At 38.9% G+C, this 20,451-nt stretch overlaps 1 long non-coding RNA gene across 2 annotated transcripts in view; it reads right to left on the bottom strand.

Moving 5' to 3' along the window:
* Positions 1 to 20,451, bottom strand: part of LOC117195795 (uncharacterized) — a 144,209-nt gene that overhangs the window by 13,318 nt on the left and 110,440 nt on the right. For both annotated transcript variants that reach the window (XR_004475601.2, XR_007476674.1), the window contains exon 3: positions 3,019 to 3,170. This is a non-coding gene — a long non-coding RNA (uncharacterized LOC117195795). The remainder of the gene's footprint in view (positions 1 to 3,018; positions 3,171 to 20,451) is intronic.

Below are 20,451 nucleotides of genomic sequence, written 5' to 3' on the forward strand. Positions count from 1 at the left end.
CCTTCAAGTAAGGGATATGATCTATTGCTCTTTTGCAAATAGACTACTTGATTGAAAGCAAGAAGACTAGTTAGGAGGCAATGACAATAATCCAGGTGAGAGATGACGGTACCTTAGACAAAGATGACAGCGGTGGAGATGTAATTAAATTCGGGTGACTGGATTTTTAATATTATTTGAAGATAAAGAGACAGGATTTTCTGATGGATTGGATTTTGGGTGTGAGAAAGAGGACTCAAGGATGATTATACAGCTTCTAAGCTGAAAAGGTAGGAGGAGAGCTGGGGAAGACTGTGGCAGGAGCAGGAGTGGAGGGGAAAGTCAGTTGTCCAGTTGTCCAGTCTTAGACAATCATGTTAAGAGGTTAAGTAGCCAATTGTATATACAGTCTAGAGTTCAAGAAAGAGATCTGGGCTGGAGATAGCATCATTGGTGTGTCAAGTGTATTAAATTTATGGGTTTAAATGATATGGTCCAGTACATATAGAGAAATACAAATATTTTTTGAAATACTATAGAAATGATAATTATCTAAAACAGACTGTCAGGTTAGGGAGAACATTCACTTCAGTTTTCAGAAGTACTTAATAAAATTGGATCAATTTCAACTGATGGCTAATGTTTATTTTAGATTTTGAGGATTTAAGAAGAACAAGATACTCCCAGCATTTTGAGGAGCTCCCAGTCTGGTGACAAGGCAAAGGCTTCAAGTTATCCTCTGACTCTCTAACAATCATCTAAGACTTGGGTCAGGAACTGTGACTGAGAGAGGTTTGGGGGAAAATTCTCATTCATCATAGCATTTTGTGAGAGTATCTCCTCTGAAAGCCACCTAAGAAGATGGCAGAGAAAGCATCAGTTAGACATATTAAGCATATGTAACAGAAATAATACTATGATCCACCAATCCCACTCCTGGGCATATACCCAGAGAAAACCATAATTCAAAGAGACACATGCACCCCAATGTTCATTGCAGCACTATTTACAACAGCCAGGACATGGAAGCAACCTAAATGTCCATCAACAGAGGAATGAATAAAGAAGATTTGGTACATATATACAATGGAATATTACTCAGCCATTAAAAGGGATGAAACTGGGTCATTTGTAGAGACGTGGATGGACCTAGAGACTGTCATACACAGTGAAGTCAGAAAGAGAAGAACAAATATTGTATACTAACGCACATATGTGGAATCTAAAAAAAATGGTATAGATGATCTTATGTGCAGAGCAGAAATAGAGACACAGACGTAGAGAACAAATCTATGGATACCAAGGGGGAAGGGGGTGGGTGGGATGAACTGGGAGATGAAGATTGACATATATACACTATTGATACTATGTATAAAATAGATAACTAGTGAGAACCTACTGTATAGCACAGGGACCTCTATTCAATGCTCTGCAGTGAACTAAATGGGAAGGAAATCAAAAAAGAGGGGATATATGTATACGTATAGCTGATTCACTTTGCTACACAGTAGAAACTAACATAACATTGTAAGGCAACTATACGCCAATAAAAAAAATATATCATTGCACTTTTCTTCTTGTGCTTTTTCATGTACAGGACTTTCTAGTCATCCAGAAACACTCATTTTTATCTGGAAACATTAGGCATGAAATAGGCAGACTGTAAAGAGAAATAAAGAGCCGACATTGAGCTTTTCTTTCCCAGAGTAGAACTTTTGAGCACCTAGTTTGAAAACAATCTTAGAAGCCAGAGAAGTCTTGGAAGGAAAACAAAAGATTTTCTAAATTCACTGAGCTCCCAGTTTTATCATGTGCCATGAATGTAATATAAAGGAAGATCCTACTACATGGTGAAAATCCAGCCCTTCCAACTCAAGGGGAATTGGAAAGACTATGAGAGAGAGAAGTTTAAGCATGCCGCCAGGCACGGGTATCAGGAGTTCCCACTCCAGGTCAAACTTGGGGAGTAGCATTGAATGAAGCTGGGGAGGTAGAAACATCCAGAGAGAAATGAAAGAATCTTAGTATATCTGTGCTAGTGGCCTGTTTTCTTAGAACTGGCCAATGGGAGGATACAAGCCTTTAGGAGAAGCCAAACATTTATCCTAGAACCATTTTCCACCACAAGCCTAGTAGAAGACATGTTTATTTAAATAGACATGAGATAACACTCCAGGTTCCTCATGGCTGCACACATTGTGCAAATGATCCAGAAGTATCCATAAGCCTTGGTGAGGAGAGGAAGAGGCTGAGATGATCCCTGAACCAGCCAGAGGTGTGGGACGTGAAAGAAGAGGTTACAAAGTATAGGGTATTTGAGATGAGAAGCAAATTGATGGACCGTGAATATTAGCCACGGGAACACGCTGTCTCAGGAGATTTAGCCACTTTTACCCACGTTCTTCCAAGGTCCAGAGTGCAACACATGGGACTGTGACTGCAAGTCCGTAACTTTCCCCCACTTCCCCAGCCCCACAAAGGAACATAACCCACCTCCCATGTACCCTAGTGCTACCCTGGGGTAACTCAGGGGCAAGAGAACAACCTTGAAAGACTAAGCATGTACCCCCAAATAGACCACCTTGAAATGAAAGATATGAAACTGTAAGGTGGTAAGAGCTACTATTTCTCACACATATAACTCATAAGTGGGTGTTTAAGAAATAAGATGAACTCAATTATAGAAAATGACCACACATTTAAAACATACAATAGCCATTTGGGTTAATGAGCATCTTTTAAACACAGAAAATGAAAGCTTAACTTTCTTTGCACATTTGACTAGTGTAGTGGCCTAGCTATTAAATAAGAATCACTGGTCAGGGAAGGAGACTCAGAACACAGAGGAGGTAGATGGGATAGTCCGTGGCCAAGTGAAGAGAAAGAGAAGCCTCCTTCCCACTGGAATGAGAGGTGACCGCAGAGGCTGGTAGTCCAGGCTTGTGGCTAACAGTTCCCTGGTCAAAACAACACACTGAGTTAATAATGGAATGCACGAGCTTCAAAAAATTCAACATAAGCAAGAAAAATTTCACATACTTTTCTCCACTTGCAAATTCCACGAGGAGCACCTCTATTGCCCACAGTGACTGACCAGTCCAGTTAGAGATGATCCAGTCCTTGCTTGGCCAACAGTAAGTCAGCCTCCAACCAGGGAGTGATTACTTGCCCTTCAGTCATTCCTTCCTGTTCTGGTACGAATAGGAAGAAAAAGAGACAAACAATAAATGCAATTTAGAAAAGTTATATGCCTCTGCCTTTATTCTGTTTGTTTTTAACTCACCTTAGAGTAAAACTAAGAACGTTAAGATGCTTGAATTTGAACTTTGAAATTCAAATTGAAGTCAGGGAACTTTTCAGAAATAGGTTATCAAGTTGCTGATTTTTAGCATGCCGGAGCAGACTCAGGAGAGTCTTGTAGACAAGTCTTCCCTGAACAAAATATCTCTATCCTTTTAAAAAATAAGAGATTCATTTGGGTTAATAAACTCCTTTTTAAAATTGAAAATACTTATGAGGAGAGTTACAGCTTTTCACAGCCCAGTGCATAAAAGCTTTCTGGTAAATAAGTTTTCTGGTAATATCTAGCCTTGCCACACTAGTGTAATGGGGACATTTTGATTGAGTTGAGAGAGAGACAGGAGTAAGGGAGAAAATCTGCTTGTCGTGGGTTGGTGGGGAGGAGCCGTGGACACCATGTAGATTTGAACCCCTCTGAGGGGCCACTGAGCAAATGAAGTCACTGATCGATAGGGGAACTAGGGGATAGGAGAATTTTTTAAAAGGTGGAAATGGTCCAAAGGCAACTGTATTTTTCCTGTGGTTGTCCTAGGTCATCCTGGGGAGATAACTCTTCGTGCCGCAGGAAGCCACAGGAAACTTACTCTTGTAAACAGTTGATCTAAAATGCTAGAAACTGTCCAGGCAAAGTTCTTTCTCAATTTCCCTATAATTTGGGAATCACAGGAATAGTTGACTAATTTCTATTATTATCTGATTATAATGAAAAGTTCATGATCTTCCTTAGTTTCTGTAGCAAGAATGATGTGAGGCTGCCGGTTGTTCTCCCTAAAGGTGTTCTCATTATGCAGAGGAGCAGAACTGGAGAGAAGTTTGTTTCTGGAACATAAGAAGGAATTAAGAGAAGACTTTGGGACAGGTTTCAAAGTCCTGTGTGAGTAATTTTAACTGGATCTGCTTGACAATGGTTGAACCAGCAAGGTTTCTTTAGATTGCATTAATCTATGTAAAGCTAATTTCAAGGTCCCTGCTTTCTGTGTTAGGTCGTGTTTTATTTAAGGGCATGGTGCCCAGCTTGAGAAAAAAAAAAAAGCCCAATAAAACATAGGCATTCTGTGATAGACTAGGTTCCTTAGAAATAGGATCAGATAGAGAGATTTCATTCCTTTATTCACCCATTCATTCATTTATTGAAACAACCATCTTGAAATGATCTTGATTTCTCAACCAAATAAGCTGAAAATTGTCGAGGCTAATTTAGCTGGAATTGCATCCCAAGCACAATATTGAAATACACAGTTACGGTCAGAGAATTGATATGTATTTTGGCATTGTCACTTCTTTCTTCACTGTTTTGTTATATCCTTACTGCATGCCAGTTCTGGAGAAGGTCAGAAAAGGTGAATGCTAACTCTGTGATGGTAGAGATGGTTAAATTTTGCGTGCATGTGAGTGTATATGTGTGTATTTTGTGTGTGCCCTTTAGATGAGAAATAGAATTACAAGATCTCCGTGCTCAGGTGGAGTCTCCTGACTCATCACTCTGTATCTAAATCAGCCCCCAAAGACATAAGGGCTCCTGCAAATCCTGGAAATCTCCCTTTAATACTTACTTCACCCTGACCTGCTATTTAGGTTTCTGTATGCAGCACTCTTCTGTTTCAGAAACAAATCATTTCCTATTATAACTCAGAAATACTCAGGTCCCCAAACGAACCTGAGATTTCGGCTATTCAGCACAATTTTTACTTGCAAAGCACATGACTGCTAGTCTGCACGATTGCAGTTGCTATTCATATGAATGTTGGCAGCATTTCATTGTGGGGGTCAATTATGGTCATTTACCATGATGACATAATAACAACTGCAAAAATGTGAAAGCTAAAGTAGAGTTATTATTACTGTTTGCGAAGTCTGTGTCCCAGAGTTCCTGCCAGGAGAGAGAAAAGCTGGAGCAGAGAGATAGCTGACAATCGTGCTAACCATTCAAATCGCCAGTGGACTGAACAATTTGCAAGACAGGGATGGGACAAGAGGCTAAAGCTGGCCTTTGGGTTGCACTGCCTCCCTCACCTTGAACTACAAGCTGTTTCCTTCCCGCACATCATGCAGAAACACTCCCACCTCCACACCCCTGCACCCTATCCCGAGGCTGAAAGAAAAAGAAGAAATACAGGCAGAGCATTTGCTCAGAGAGATGGGCCAACAGCAATGTCATCCTCTGATATATAGCTGAGGAAGAATTTATTTCCAACTAGTAGAGTATTGGGGGGCTCATAAAACTGTATAGCTTCAACCCAATGAAATAAGGTTAGTAAAATACATAAACTCTGATACAGCACCGTGAAGTATGCCTCCAGTCACCTACAATTTACCAATGGCTCCATGATAGATATTGGCAGCACCTGGCTGTTCCTTGTCAGCTGTGACCCAGTGTGTGACTCTCAGCAGTGCTTGCCCTCCTTTTTCCCACCCTCCTTTTCCACCCTGGGTAGAGGTCTTGTGCTAGGGTAGCCCCCCCCCCACCCCCCCCCCACCCCCGGCTTGCTGATTGCAGAGATGCTTAGCAGATCCTACAGCAGATCTCTTGAGTGATAACACTCTGATAGCAAGCACCAGTGTGAGACAAAAGCACAGTACTTGTCGAATGAAAAATATAACAGCAACTGAATAGACGAAAAGGTAATAAAAAAAAAAGTCCAGCTTAAAAAGAAAAAAAACTCAGCTCTGATGATGCCTGTGTTTTAAATAGTGAAAAAAAATCATAGTAGGCAGAAACACTATTTTTTTAACACTTCATACTTTTGTCAGTGTGACGTTGAACAAGTGCCATTAATCAAGAGTGCTGTTATTCATTGGGCACGGTGATGTACTTGAATTGTTACTATAGTATCATTGTTCAAAGCCTCTGGAACGGCTTTAAAGAAGAAGGGAAGAATTTACAGCTATAGTTTACAGCTAGGACTGCAAAAGAACTTCTCCACTGTTAACCACATGTTAAACGTGGTGATAACAGTAATAGTACTTTGTATTTATACAGTGACTATTTCCAAGAAACTCAGAGTACTCAATAAACAGTAGTGTATTCATTGTGCAACGATATCCTTTTGAAGAAAGCTAGAGGGAGGTATTATTACCCTCTTTGCTATCAGGCCAGTGATATGTTCTTTGTGTTTACAGTTATCTCTGTTGTAGGCTGCAGGGGAGGTGACAGACAGGAAGGGAGGAAGGGGGGATGGTGGATTTGTGGTGGTGGTCGTGGGAGTGGATTGAAGAATTCTGTGTATATTTTGAAGAACTACGCCAAAATGAATCCTTTTGCTGTGTAGTGGTTACTGCTTACATGACAAGAAAACTAGTCTGAGCATTGGAAATTAATTATAGCATATTGTAAACGGAATACACTGCCTAAGGAAATTAACTTGATGTACTCTGCCTGTCGGGAGGAGGAAGGGCCCCTCAGGCTCTTTGGGAGAGAGCTCCGACGCTCGACGGAGGGACCATCATGCTCCTTCTCAGAGTGGCTGGTTCTGGCCCCGCCCACCTACCTGCAGATGATTGGACAAGGCCTGGGCCAATCAGATTCCTTCTTTCCAGTATGTAGAAATGGATTTTGCCAAATCTAGTGAGTCTAAGGGATTCCTGAACTTAAGTCAGGCCTGTGATGACTTTATGTTGCTCATGTGGAAAAGAAACAGAGAAAGGGGAGAGGGTGAGGAGCAGAGAGAGAGGACTTTGGTTCTTGATGGATGTCTGTTTCTGTCCTAGAGACACGTCAGGCTCTCTGGTCTATCCCTGATTCTCTCCATCTCCAATAAATTAGCCATCCAGCTTGTTGTTGTTGTTGTTGTTTTTTTCCCCTGCACGTATGGATACATACCGTCTCTAAGATAGGAATGTCCCAAGATGAGGGCACATTTATAAGGGTAATGTGAAACCATGGGTAATCGTTAGTCAAATCTATTTCACCTAGCTTCGCTAATCAAGGTCATTGTAATTGTTGCTACAAAAGAACTTGTGCGTCCTCCAAACTGCACATGGCATGAGTTGTTTTCCAGGAATTGGAGTCAGCTCTGTGTAGTTCAAGCTGAGCTGGTTAAGACTGGATAGGACCACCGACCCTCCAACTGGGCATGCGCCAGTGTCTGCTAGGTGACCTTTTGACGTCACAGGGCCAAAAACTCCACCCTCAGATCATGCTAAATGCCTCCATGTTTTGAATGTGCAGAGGCCTGGAGCTTAGTTACACCTGCACAGAGCAGTGATTACTGTTTACAGCACATTTTTCCAGTCACCTTTCCCCACAACCCCATGCCCCTCACTTTGTCCCCAGGCCTCAGACCGCCTTGCTGCTTAGTTCGTTATCCTCTAAATACTCCAGGCCCTTGCCTTGGGGGAGGCAGATCTACGACTTCTTTTTCTGCCTCCTTGTTTCTCTGTCATGCAAATAAACTCTCTTTGCTGCAAGCCTCCGCATCTCAGCATTGTGCCTTGCTGCACGTTGGACAAAATGAACCTGGTTCTGTAACAGTATTTCCCAAGTATATTTGCTAACAAAACTTTTTTAAAATCTTTTTCTTCTCTAAGTAAGTGTTACCATTCTACCAGGATGCTCGTGTTTTGCGAATAATCCCTTTCTCCTCTCTGCTGAAAATCTCAGTGTCTCAGCGTTTTGGCTTGGTGAGTGTAGGGCAAACCGAACTTGATTCAGTAGCAAAAGGACCCTCAGTGTATTTTATTTTGTGGCCCTTTGGCCCCCACATATTTAAAGCTTTTGTAGGGAGTTCAGCTCAGTAGAGAACATTTAGTGAAGTTTATGACTCAACTCTGAAAAGGGTGACTTTTTTTGTGTCAGCCCATTTTCCTTTATTTAAATCTAATTCTATTTTGTTTATTTGTACCCTCTGCAAGTCAGTGGTTTTGTTTTCTTGGTTTTCTTTAACAAAAGCAACAACTTGAAAGAGATTGTAGATGATTGACCTGTATTTGTGAGTCGCTTTGATCTGATAAGACAAACAACAAAAATCTCAACATTTGGGGCTTCCCTGGTGGCGCAGTGGTTGAGAGTCCGCCTGCTAATGCAGGGGACACCGGTTCGTGCCCCAGTCCGGGAAGATCCCACATGCCGCGGAGCGGCTGGGCCCATGAACCATGGCCGCTAAGCCTGCGCATCCGGAGCCTGTGCTCCGCAATGGGAGAGGCCACAACAGTGAGGGCCCCGGGTACCGCAAAAAAAAAAAAAAAAACTCAACATTTGATACTGGAACCAGACTTTCAGGTCTGAGGAGAGAATACCAGAAGTGGGCTGAATCATTAAAAAAAAGTACTCAGATGCAATACTGCATCCCCAAATTCTTGCTTTCCTGCCACGAGAAAAAGAAACCTCGTTCCAATTCTATTCCTCTGTGCATCTCCTTATTTCTGAAGCAATTTCATCTTCACATCTATATAACAGAACAGTGGGCATAGGTGCTCAGAGCAGAAAAGCAACAGTGATCATAACAGTAAGTATGAAAGGGCCATTTAAAGACTTCTCCAAAAGAGAGGGCCTGCCAAAACAGTGACCCTGGGATTTTTCTCAAAGGCTGCTACAGGTGGGCCAAGGACTTTGGAGTGAGATAGGCTTTCCCAGATTTTTAAAATTTTATTTTATTTATTTTTGTCTGTGTTGGGTCTTAGTTGCTGCATGCGGGCTTTCTCTAGTTGTGGTGAGCGGGGGCTACTCTTCGTTGCGGTGCACGGGCTTCTCATTGCAGTGGACTCTCTTGTTGCGGAGCATGGGCTCTAGGTGCGTGGGCTTCAGTAGTTGTGGCACACGGGCTCAGTAGTTGTGGCTCGCGGGCTCAGTAGTTGTGGCTCGCGGGCTCTAGAGCACAGGCTCAGTAGTTGTGGCGCATGGGCTTAGTTGCTCCGCGGCATGTGGAATCTTCCCAGACCAGGGTTCAAACCTGTGTACCCAGCATTGGCAGGCGGATTCTTAACCGCTGAGCTACCAGGGAAGCCCTTTCCCAGATTTTTTTTAAAAAGGACTTTGGATAGGTTATTTAAGCTTTTTGAGGCTGTTTCCTTGTCTTCCTTACTTGTAAAATGGAGTTAATAATAGTTATTATGTAGGCTGTCAGGACAATGAAATGATGTATGTAAAATACCAGGCACCTGGTTGCAGAAAGGGTTCTGCATATTTTGGGGGAGGGTTTATAATATAAGCCTTCACTGTCATGACTCAGACACCCCAATGATTATATGATGATACAGACTCAACATACATTTTCATTAGATGTTTTTAATATTTGAAAATTAATGATTAAGCCTCAAAATAGATTCACATGAAATTAGATGGCCCTGTGCATTGTGTTACTAAAATAACCAAAGTGTTTCATAAAGTTGTTTCAACCTGGAATCCCTGGGCGTGAAAACAGATGAAACTAAGAGTAACGTGACTTAATGGGCAGTAGAGGGACTCCTCTGCATGCTCTCGTTCTGGAAAGTTCTGCTTGCTGCTGCTGCCATCTCTGAGCAAGGCAGCTCTATTCTGAAGTGGTTTCAGCTGGTTACACGTTACACCTAGCAAACAATCTGAAGGGTCTCCCAATAGATTTAAACTATAAGTGGGATAAAGCCTCTTGCTCTTAGTGCTGCAACCGTACAGCTCCTATTCAAGGACCCTGAAATATTACCGGATGTGACTTTTTTACCCTAGAAATTATACGAGTTTTTAACACGAGTCTCAGTGTATTCACATTCCCTCAAAGTTCACCATTTCTCTGAATCTAGAGCCCAGTTTTCCACGGAATTTTTTTTTTTTTTTTTTGCTGTACGCGGGCCTCTCACTGTTGTGGCCTCTTCCGCTGAGGAGCACAGACTCCGGACGTGCAGGCTCAGCGGCCATGGCTCGTGGGCCCAGCTGCTCCACAGCATGTGGGATCTTCCCGGACTGGGGCACGAACCCGTGTCCCCTGCATCGGCAGGCGGACTCTCAACCACTGCACCACCAGGGAAGCCCCTCCATGGAATGTTTTAAAGAGCAATCTCTTTAGGACTTTTGGTGAAATTTTGTTACTTCCATCATTTATTCATTCCATTTATTCAATAAAATGTTTTTTTTAAATATTTACTGTGCTTCAGGTAGTGATGATGCAATGTTGAGAGAAGGTGACTCTATCCTGTGCTGCAGCAGGGGATCTCCCTGTCCCTGTCACTTTAGTCTCACAACTAACAATCCATAGCTTCCACGCCTGAGCTTCAGTTTACCCCTGTGTTTCTGTGAGTGGATGTACTTCCTTGTTGAAAATCATTGTATGTGGGACAAATTCGAAAATCCTTAGCCAGGCATACAGGACTATTTTTGATGTGGCCCTGTCTTATTTGTAACTTCCTCCTTCCCACCCCACAATAAACAAACTAAAGTCCTTGCAGTTTTTCCTGGTGAGTCTCCCTCTCTTTTCTCTCCTCTTCCTTACCCCTTTATCCCTCTCTTGGCTGTCCAGGGCCCGTGTAAGACATAATTGCTACCCAGTATTTCCTTTGTGACACCATAGGACAAGCAAAAGGTATCTGATACTGAGTCAGTGTGCCTATGAAGGAATTCCCTTGGGGTGAAAGGACCTCAAGAAAACTCAGGGGAAGCACTTAAAGTGGGAGAATGGAAGGAGGACTTTGAGTCTCAGAGTGTCAGCTGTGTCATCAAAGTGGGTGCCCAGTCAGTGGGGAAGATGACCACTTCTCTAGACCCAATTGTTAGGCCCTGCCCACTCCAGAGCAGTGTTGCTCTTGGTCGATGCAGCAGGAGAGAGGCCAAGTCCCCCAAACCAGAAGTGATGAGCCCAGCTGTAGATCCGAGAGAGCCAGCAGTGACATTCACAAGAAAACTTGAGCCCTTTCTTGCTGCTGTGGGATTGCAAAAGTTACTTCTTTGACCAGATATCACTGGGGAAAAAATGAGAAGAAGAAAGAGCACACACGTCTGTGTAGTAACTCTCCCCACACAGCCTTTACCTAGAGTGAAATCAGAAAAGCCTGAGTTAAATTAAATGGGCAAGTTAATTTTGAAACAGTTTTGCTGCTGAGTGAAAACAGAAGCACCAGAACATCATGAAACCAGCTAAAGAAAAGTCATGTTTCTCTGTGTGTGTATGTGTACGCACAGCGCAGTATATCTGAGTTGCTATGAATAAACTATGACTCTCCTATACATTCCTGTCTGTTCTACTAATTTGGACTTAGCTCATGCTTTGCATTAGTGTCATCCCTCCCTGTCTTTTCTCCCACAAATAGATTTTAAACTACTTTTTGTCAAGGATTGTGTTTTACCTCTTGATATCCTGAGATTCAGATGATGTCTTAAGCAAAGTAGGCTCTCAGTGTAATAATAAGCCTAGTCTTATCTCATGTCATTATTATACTAGCTGAAGGGAGAAGAGTGGAGAAATGACTGGTATGAGTGTGACTGCATTTGCTTTTCCAAGTTGAGGAAGTTTTCTTGAGGGAGGTGAGCCTTGAATAAAAGGAATGAAGAAGCTGGGAAGATAAGGCTGTCCATGATAAAATGCTAGCTTGTGAGAAGCCCAACACCAGCGAAAGGAAAAGTGTCCATGGGGACTGGCTTGGAGATCAAAGCAGACAAGCCTGTAGTAGGAAATAATAAAACTACTTTGGGAAAGAGAGATGGAAATGTAATAGTCACTGTCATGGTATTGAAAGTGATGCAGTGGGAGCTGGGGACATAGATGCTTCTTGGCCATATAAAAGAATGACCAGTGAGGCAAGGGGTGGAGATACCTTTGGTAAAAACATATGGTCTGATTAAAGAAAAGAGAAAAAAGAAGCGGGGACGCTCTGTATAAAAAAAAAAAAAAAAGAAAGAAAGAAAAAGAGTAGATTTTTAAAAAATGTGTAAGTAAGTGACCAAATGAGTTTATACATGAACTGAATATATAAACTTTCAGTTAAAATAAGATTAAAAACTCATTTTACAGATTAAATGAGTTAATTACATAAACTACAAATTACAAGAGATACAGAAAGATTTTTGAATATGTTTATGAGTAAAATACTGTATAGTATCAAATTTATGTCTACTTCCTTATCAAATATCAAATAGTACTGAAGTACTAGTTTTCAGCATAACTTAATTCATGATCAAAAATATTGTGAACTTTTTTTTATTGGATGGCTATTGAACTTCAATGTATGCAAAGTGTTCTCTAGAGGATGTCAAAGAAGACATTGTTCTTTCCTGGTGGGTTCATAACATAACTTAGAGGGGCCACCTTTTATTTTTTTTTAACTTAATGTGTGTTCGTGGCTCATGGAGCATTTTAATATCCCAAAGGCCAAAGATGCACTGCACATTTATATTCAGGTCTGATATTTATATATTGTAATGTGCTAGGATCCATATTGCTTTCAGTAACACCATCTAGTTCTAAAGGGCAAAGTACATAGAATTCCAAATAAGTTCACCTTTTTTCTTCTTCTTCCCTAAAGGAAGGAATGGAAAATTGTCAATATTTTTAAGAATTTTAGAGCAGGGGACAATGGAATGCTTTTTTATTCATTGCCACTTGCACTAACTACTTGATATTAAGGATTCTTATTTTCATTATTTCAATAATTCTTTCTTAATTTGAAAGAAATCTTCCTTTTACTCTAATCAGCAGCAACTATGATTATTAGAAACTGTTTAGAAGTGATGAAGAATCTCAGTTTTTCTTCATTGCCTTAACAGAATCATAGGACTTCAGAACTGGAAAGAATCCTGAAGATTTATTCCAGTAGCCCCAAATGCCTGTCAACAAACTTGTTGTCAACAAAGTTGTCAACAAATGCCTGTCAACAAAATTTATTTGTGAGATAATTTTTATTTCTAGGCAACCTATGGCAATGTTAGTTCAAATCTTTTATATTTATAATAGAATTCTCCTCAGAGCCAGTTTATAAATTGTGTGAAAAAAATCATAAAATTTTAACCAGTGGCTTATTTAGAATGCGCTTTCTTTCCTTTTTGCCAGTTTTGACTCTGAACGACAGTTGGTTTTATCACAGTTCCAATCCATCATCAAAGGTTCACTGTTGTCCTTAATGGAATCTAGTTAAAAGTGTGTTCTACAATTCTGAGTTGCCAAAATATTTTAAAAATAGTATATCCTTGGAGTTAATATCTAGCCTCTGTAAAATACTTATTTTGAAGAAAACAGGTATTTAAAGCATTGAATTCTGCCCAAGATGATTCAAACAACCCTTTCTATTCACACCTTTGGATTATTCCACTTTTTTCAGTTTTAAACCATAGTACAGTGAACATCCCCTACATACATTTGTATTAGTGCCTACAGTTATTAAAATTTAAAATATGTATAATCTCTAACCCAACTGTTGTACACCTAGTAATTTATGCTATTTCTTAAACATGAGAAACTTAAAACCATACCCAAAGCAGAAAGACAGTATTTCCATTCTTACTTATATTCATCTTCTAGAGAATTCCATGTCCATTGATCTAGCACATATTCTGTCTAATAATTATAGCAATTTAGAGTGCTATCTACTATATGACTTATTTTTCTTTCATTCTTTTGTCTGTTAGTTCAGTTGGTTGGATTATGCTGCACATGAAAAAAAGTCATGGCTCAATACATGTATGTATTCACATATACCTGTTTACAACCTGTGTCATACCATTTACAAAACATCAAAATATATGAAAAATTTAACCAGAAGAATGCAAGATCTGTTCAGTGAAAACTACAAAGCATTAATGAGAAAAACTAAAGACCTAGATAAATGAGGAGGTACGCTGTGTTCATGAATTGGAAGAATAAACATTGTTAAGATGTCAATACTCCCAAATTTATCTATAGAGGCAATGCAATCCCAACCAAATTCCATCAATTTCTTGAAAAGAAAATATCAAGATGATTCTAAATGTATATGGAAAATCCAAAGACCTAGATTAGCAAAACAAGTTTGAAAAAACAATTCATACTACTTTTTTTTTTTTTTTTTTTTCGGTATGCGGGCCTCTCACCGTTGTGGCCTCTCCCGTTGCGGAGCACAGGCTCCAGACGCGCAGGCTCAGCGGCCATGGCTCACGGGCCCAGCCGCTCCGCGGCATGTGGGATCTTCCCGGACCGGGGCACGAACCCGTGTCCCCCGCATCGGCAAACGGACTCTCAACCACTGCACCACCAGGGAAGCCCCATACTACTTATTTGAAGACTTAAATATAAGCTATAGTAATTAAAACAAAGTGGTATTGATATAAGTGTAGACATGTAAATTAATGAAACAGAATAGAAAGAAGTATATCCGCACAACAGTTGTTAATCGACAACCTATAATTCAGAGGTTTCCTTTCTAGGGGTTTATCCTGAGAAAACAGAGATACACACTAAGATTTATCTACAGAGATGTTAAACTTAGCATTATTTTTAATAATAAAAAATTCGAAATAAAATCAAGAATAGGAAACAAAAAAAAATTTTGGAATATCTGTATGATGGAATTCTATATAGAGTTCAAAAATATATATTTCAACATATATATACATATATGATTTCAATTTTGTAAAAATATTAATAGCTTAATGTGTCCAACAAAAGTGACCAATATGGCATGATAAAAATGTTGTTTGTTTTTTATTTGAATTTCCCTTTATTGCTCACATTCTCTCAGGTAGCTGATGATAGATTCTTTTTTTTTTCTTTTGAATTTTATTTTTATACAGCAGGTTCTTATTAGTTATCCATTTTATACATATTAGTGTATATATGTCAATCCCAATCTCACAAGTCATCCCACCACCACCAACCCCACCCCCTGCTTTCCCCCCTTGGTGTCCATACGTTTGTTCTCTACATCTGCGTCTCTCTTTCTGCCTTGCAAACTGGTTCATCTGTACCATTTTTCTAGATTCCACATATATGCGTTAATATGTGATATTTGTTGTTCTCTTTCTGACTTACTTCACTCTGTATGACAGTCTCTAGGTCCATCCATGTGCTGAGTAGATCTTAAATGTTCTTACTACAACAGGAAAGATAACTATGAGATGATGAATGTTAATGTTAATTAGCTTGACACACTTTGATGTGTCCTACTTCACCACCATGTTTCTATTCCCAATAAAAATATCTTTGAATTGAACAATGCATTCATATGACTCACCACATTTAAAGACTTAACTAAGTTAGAATACCCAGTACTAATCCAGAGCCTTAAGTATATCATGTTAGAAATCAAACGTCTCCCCAAACAACTTTTTCCTTTAAAGACAACATTATGATCTTCTCAAAAGTAAATTCACATTCCCATCCCCAGACTTGGTCTCCAGAGAAATTTCCCTAAATATTGCACCCAAGAAATGAACCTCCATCTTCCAGAATGGCATAGATAAAAATGTTAACAAAGGTTATTTCTGGGCTACAGTACTATAACAGGACAGTCATTTGATGCTATAAATTTCTCTAAGTCATGATTCAGCAAACCTTTTCTGTATTTACTAGAGACAATATGCAAGAAGTTAGTGCAGCTATGTTCCAATAAAACTTTATTTACAAAAATACCTGATGGGCAGACTTTGGCCCACAGGCTTCAGTTTGCTGACTGCTTTAGGTGCTTCCCACAAAGTTTGATAATGGGGTGTTTCCATTTTTATTTAGTTAGAAATGCTGTCTAATTTTCCTTTTGATTTATTCTTTGGTCCATGGTTTTGTTAAAATTGTGTTACTTAGTTTTCAAATATTTGGAAATTTTACAGATATCTTTCAGTTGTTTAGCTAACTTAATTACACTGTGGTCAGAGAATGTAACTTGATTAGAATTCTTTTAAATTTATTGTACTTTTTTATGGTCTGGAAAATGATCTAGGTAAGTGTTCATTTGAAAAGAATGCACATTCTGCTGTTGTTGAGTGGAATGTTTTACAAACATCTATCAGGTCATGTCAGTATTTTTCAAATCTTCTAAATCCTTATTGATTTTCTGTCTTCTTACCTTACAACTATTAACAGAGGGATTTTTAAATTTCTGACTATAAAAAATTGTGGATTAGTCTATTTTTTCTTGTAGTTCTATTCATTTTCTGCTTTCTATGTCATGAAACTTTTCCCCTTCTGTCTGAAAGACTCCCTTTAACACTTTTCATAGTGCATATCTGCTGATGATGAAATTTTTCAGCTTTTGTATGTTTAAAAACAATCTTTATTCTACCGTCTTTTTTGAAAGATAGTTTCACTGCGTGTAGCATTCTTGATCGATGTTAAAAAATTCTCTCAGCATTTTAAAGATAAAGCTCCACTCTCTTCTTGCTTGCATTGTTTCTGACAAGAAATCTGTCATCTTTATGTTTGTTCCTCTTTATATAATGTATCTTTTCTCCCTTGTTCTTTCTCACTGATTATTGGGCAGTTTGGTTGGTGTAGTTTTCTTTTTTTTTTTTAAATGTTGAGCCTTCTTTTAATTTATTTTTATTTTTGGCTGTGTTGGGTCTTCGTTTCTGTGCGAGGGCTTTCTCTAGTGTGGCAAGCGGGGGCCACTCTTCATCGCGGTGCGCGGGCCTCTCACTGTCGTGGCCTCTCTTGTTGCAGAGCACAGGCTCCAGATGCGTAGACTCAGTAGTTGTGGCTCACGGGTCCAGTTGCTCCGCGGCATGTGGGATCTTCCCAGACCAGGGCTCGAACCCGTGTCCCCTACATTAGCAGGCAGATGCTCAACCACTGCACCACCAGGGAAGCCCAGTGTAGTTTTCTTCATGTATCTTGTGCTTGAGGTTCACTGAGCTTCTTAAATCCACTGGCTTATAGTTTTCATCAAATTTGGAACATTTTCATCTATTATTTCTTTTAATGTTACTTATCACTCCCCTTCCCTCCTTTGAGAACTCCAATTGTGTGTTTATTAGGCTGCTTTAATTTTTCTCCACAGGCCCCCAATGATCTGTTTAAATTTCTTTGAGTCATTTTTCTCTTTCTGGTTCAGTTTGGATAGTTTCTATTGCTGTCTTCAAGAACACTATTTTTTCCTTCTGCAGTGCATAATCTGCTGTTATTCCATACAGTGTGTTTCTCATTGTACACATGGAAGTTTTCATCTCTAAGTTCAATTTGGGTCTTCTTTTGTATCTTCCATGTCTGTACTTGTTCAGTTTTTTTCTCTAGCTCTTGAATACATGGAATACAGTTATTATAGTAACTGTTTAATATCTTTGTGTGATAATTCTAACATCTGTGTCTGTTCTTGGTCAGTTTGGATTAATTCATTTTTCTCCTTATTATGGATCATATTTGCCTACTTCTTTGCATAACTGAAAATTTTTTAATCAGGTTCAGACATTGTGCATTTGACCTTGTTGAGTGCTGGATGTTTTTGTATTTCTATAAATTTTCTTGAGCTTTGCTAGTACATGCAGTTAAATTACTTGGGACCAGTTTTGTTCCTTTGGGTCTTGCTTAAGACTTGGTAGACAGGACCAGAGCCCCAGTTAGTTTAGTGCTCTTTATTACCTACTACTGAGGTGAGACCCTCCACACCGTGCCTCATGAATCATGAAGTTTTCCAGTTTGACTGTGGGGACAGGCACTGTTTCTGGCCCTGTGTAAGTGCCAAATATTGCTTCCTCTAATCCTTTCAGGTAGTTCTTTCCTTGGCCTTGGGAATTTTCTTTATGTGCATGTGGTGGTGGGGCTATCTCTGTAGACCTTTGAGTACTTTCTCTGTGAAACTTTTTCCTCTCTGGTATTCTGCCTTCATAATCCAGCCTCCTTGGAATTCCCAGATTGTCAGCAACAAATCCTGGGATATAATACAGTATCTAAAACATGGGAACTTCCATGGAAATTAGATCAAATAACATTTTTTGGTTAAAACATTTCTGCCCTTGCCACAAACAAATTAGAGGCTTTCTACTTGAGTGACACATTCATGGAAATGTACTTGTGCCCCTTAGCCTCATAGAATGCCTTATGAATCAAAGAGTGACCTTGATATCATTGATTTTTCTCAAGGAAAATATCAATTCATCAATTTATCATGATGTATTAGCTTTAAAAGATCACAAGATAAGCACTATTTACTCAGCTTTCAATGGCAATAATACAGGGTATTATAAATATGTATTTGAATTAGTATGAAGATATATATATAGATATATAATATGGACTTATATTTAAAATCCATTATATTGGTGGTTCTTAACCTGGTGTGTGTCAAAATCACCTGGGGAACTGGCTTGTACCTAAGAGATTCCAATTTTATCAATGCCCTCCAGGTGATTCTACTGGGGTTAATCCGCAGGTAAAATTTAGGGGATCAGTTTTCTCTTCTGCAAAATGGGGAAAATGGATATTCTCTACCTCACTGGCTTGTTATGAGACTAGTGAAATAATGCATTCAAAGCATGTAATTCAGTTGTTGCATACAATGAATGCTTAAATATTATAAATATTATGTAAAATAGATTTTCTCGAGGAAAGATATATATGTGTACGAGAGATAATTTGTTGTTTGCCTTTAGACAGTGATAATTTCTACCTAATCTCTGGGATTTCCTGTTACCTTAACCCAGAGTTGTCTCTAATGGCTGTTAAATTACTGAGAATTTAGGAAATGAGAAGTTTTCTATTAACAGATGTAAATGTAAGTAATTGGGGATTAGAACCACAGTGGAAAATAGGCAAGAGAGAATAACTGGGAAGTGGGCTGAATTTAACTACCAGAGTCATACAGAGTATTTTCTTCAAGAAAGTGAGTTCCATGGGGTGTTCAGCTTAGAAGATTTCTTCATAATATTTTGAGAACCCAAGTAAATCTTTTCTCTAGGCACATAGGCACTTTTACCTCATTTTATTTCCTTGGATGGAATCAAGACTTGGATAATAGCAGATAGAGAGGTGTGGGAACATTAGTATTAGAAAAGAGCTAGTTTTCCTAATACTCACCTAGGAATCTAGGTTTTTGCCAGCTATATTAAGTTATAATTCTGCAAAACTGCCTCAGGTGAACTTAAGGTGCAAGTCTCTAAAAGCTCATCTGGGAGTATAAGGTTTCTATTAACAGACTCTACTCAAGTCACACTTTATTCTCATAATGTACCAGGTAATATAGGTCAATAATAGAAGTGGGAAAATCCTATGATCATCTAAAAATTAGATCAAGTCAGAAGGTAAAACCGTTTAACAGTGAAAGTATCCACTGTGAAATGTATTACAAACAAGGAGATCTCCCTTGTTTATGATTGTCCCATAATATGTATGTCTGGGGAATGATTTCTTTTATTAATAACCACTAGAATGTATTGAGAATGTATTGAGCTCTTAGAGGGTGTAGTTCACTACTTTGCATGAGACATGGTGGGAATTTCAATAAAAAAGAATAATATATCTTCCAAATGTCCACAAAATTAAAAAAGAAGACTCAAAACTTAAAATTCCTCAGCAGTATCTTAACTATATCCAACATAAATGGATAAAATATTCACTCTTTGCTCCAAATCTGAAAACTTTTCAGTCTACATTTAAGCATATTCAGAATTCATTATTTAGTAGAAGTTATTATGAAAAAACCCCATAGATCTGATGCCCAAAGATCCAAAACACTAGTGTATGCTTATAATTTTCAACAATAGATTTGTTATTAGTATCGACAAGAGTAATTTTACCTACCAGTAATTAACCCCCCCAGGCACCTCCCAAATTCATGATATTGTACATTAATACACGAAATGTGCTTAAGCTTGGTTAATGACATGTAGAATCAATTGTTCTATGTCCAAAAATAAAGCTAGATAATTAAAAGAAAAAAAATCTTCTGCTGGAATTGAGACATCACAAGGGCACTTACACTGTAGATGGTGTATGTGTATAGATTGTAGGGGGAAAGTGTTTTAGTGAAATAAAGGTAAGAAAATGATTGCACTACCTACAAAAGCTGAAATTGTGTTTCATTTTCAAAGCAACTTTCATTTTGATAAGAGTGATGTTAGATATTTTTTCCACACCATTTACCTAGCTCTCCTCTTTATTCAATTATTTAGCAATGATAAGTCAAATAGCATTTCATTTACCAAGGTTTGTGTAGTACCCATTTGTTGAAATCAAAAGTGATTTATAGCATGCAAAAAAAAAAACCTTCAGTGTACTAGGTCTAATTAATTATATTTATAGCAGACAGTAAATATTTCTGTACATACTAATTATACTTTAACTATTATACCTGAAAACAGACTGATTTAAATGG

This window comes from Orcinus orca, chromosome 3, assembly GCF_937001465.1.
Source record: "Orcinus orca chromosome 3, mOrcOrc1.1, whole genome shotgun sequence".
NCBI lineage: Eukaryota > Metazoa > Chordata > Mammalia > Artiodactyla > Delphinidae > Orcinus > Orcinus orca.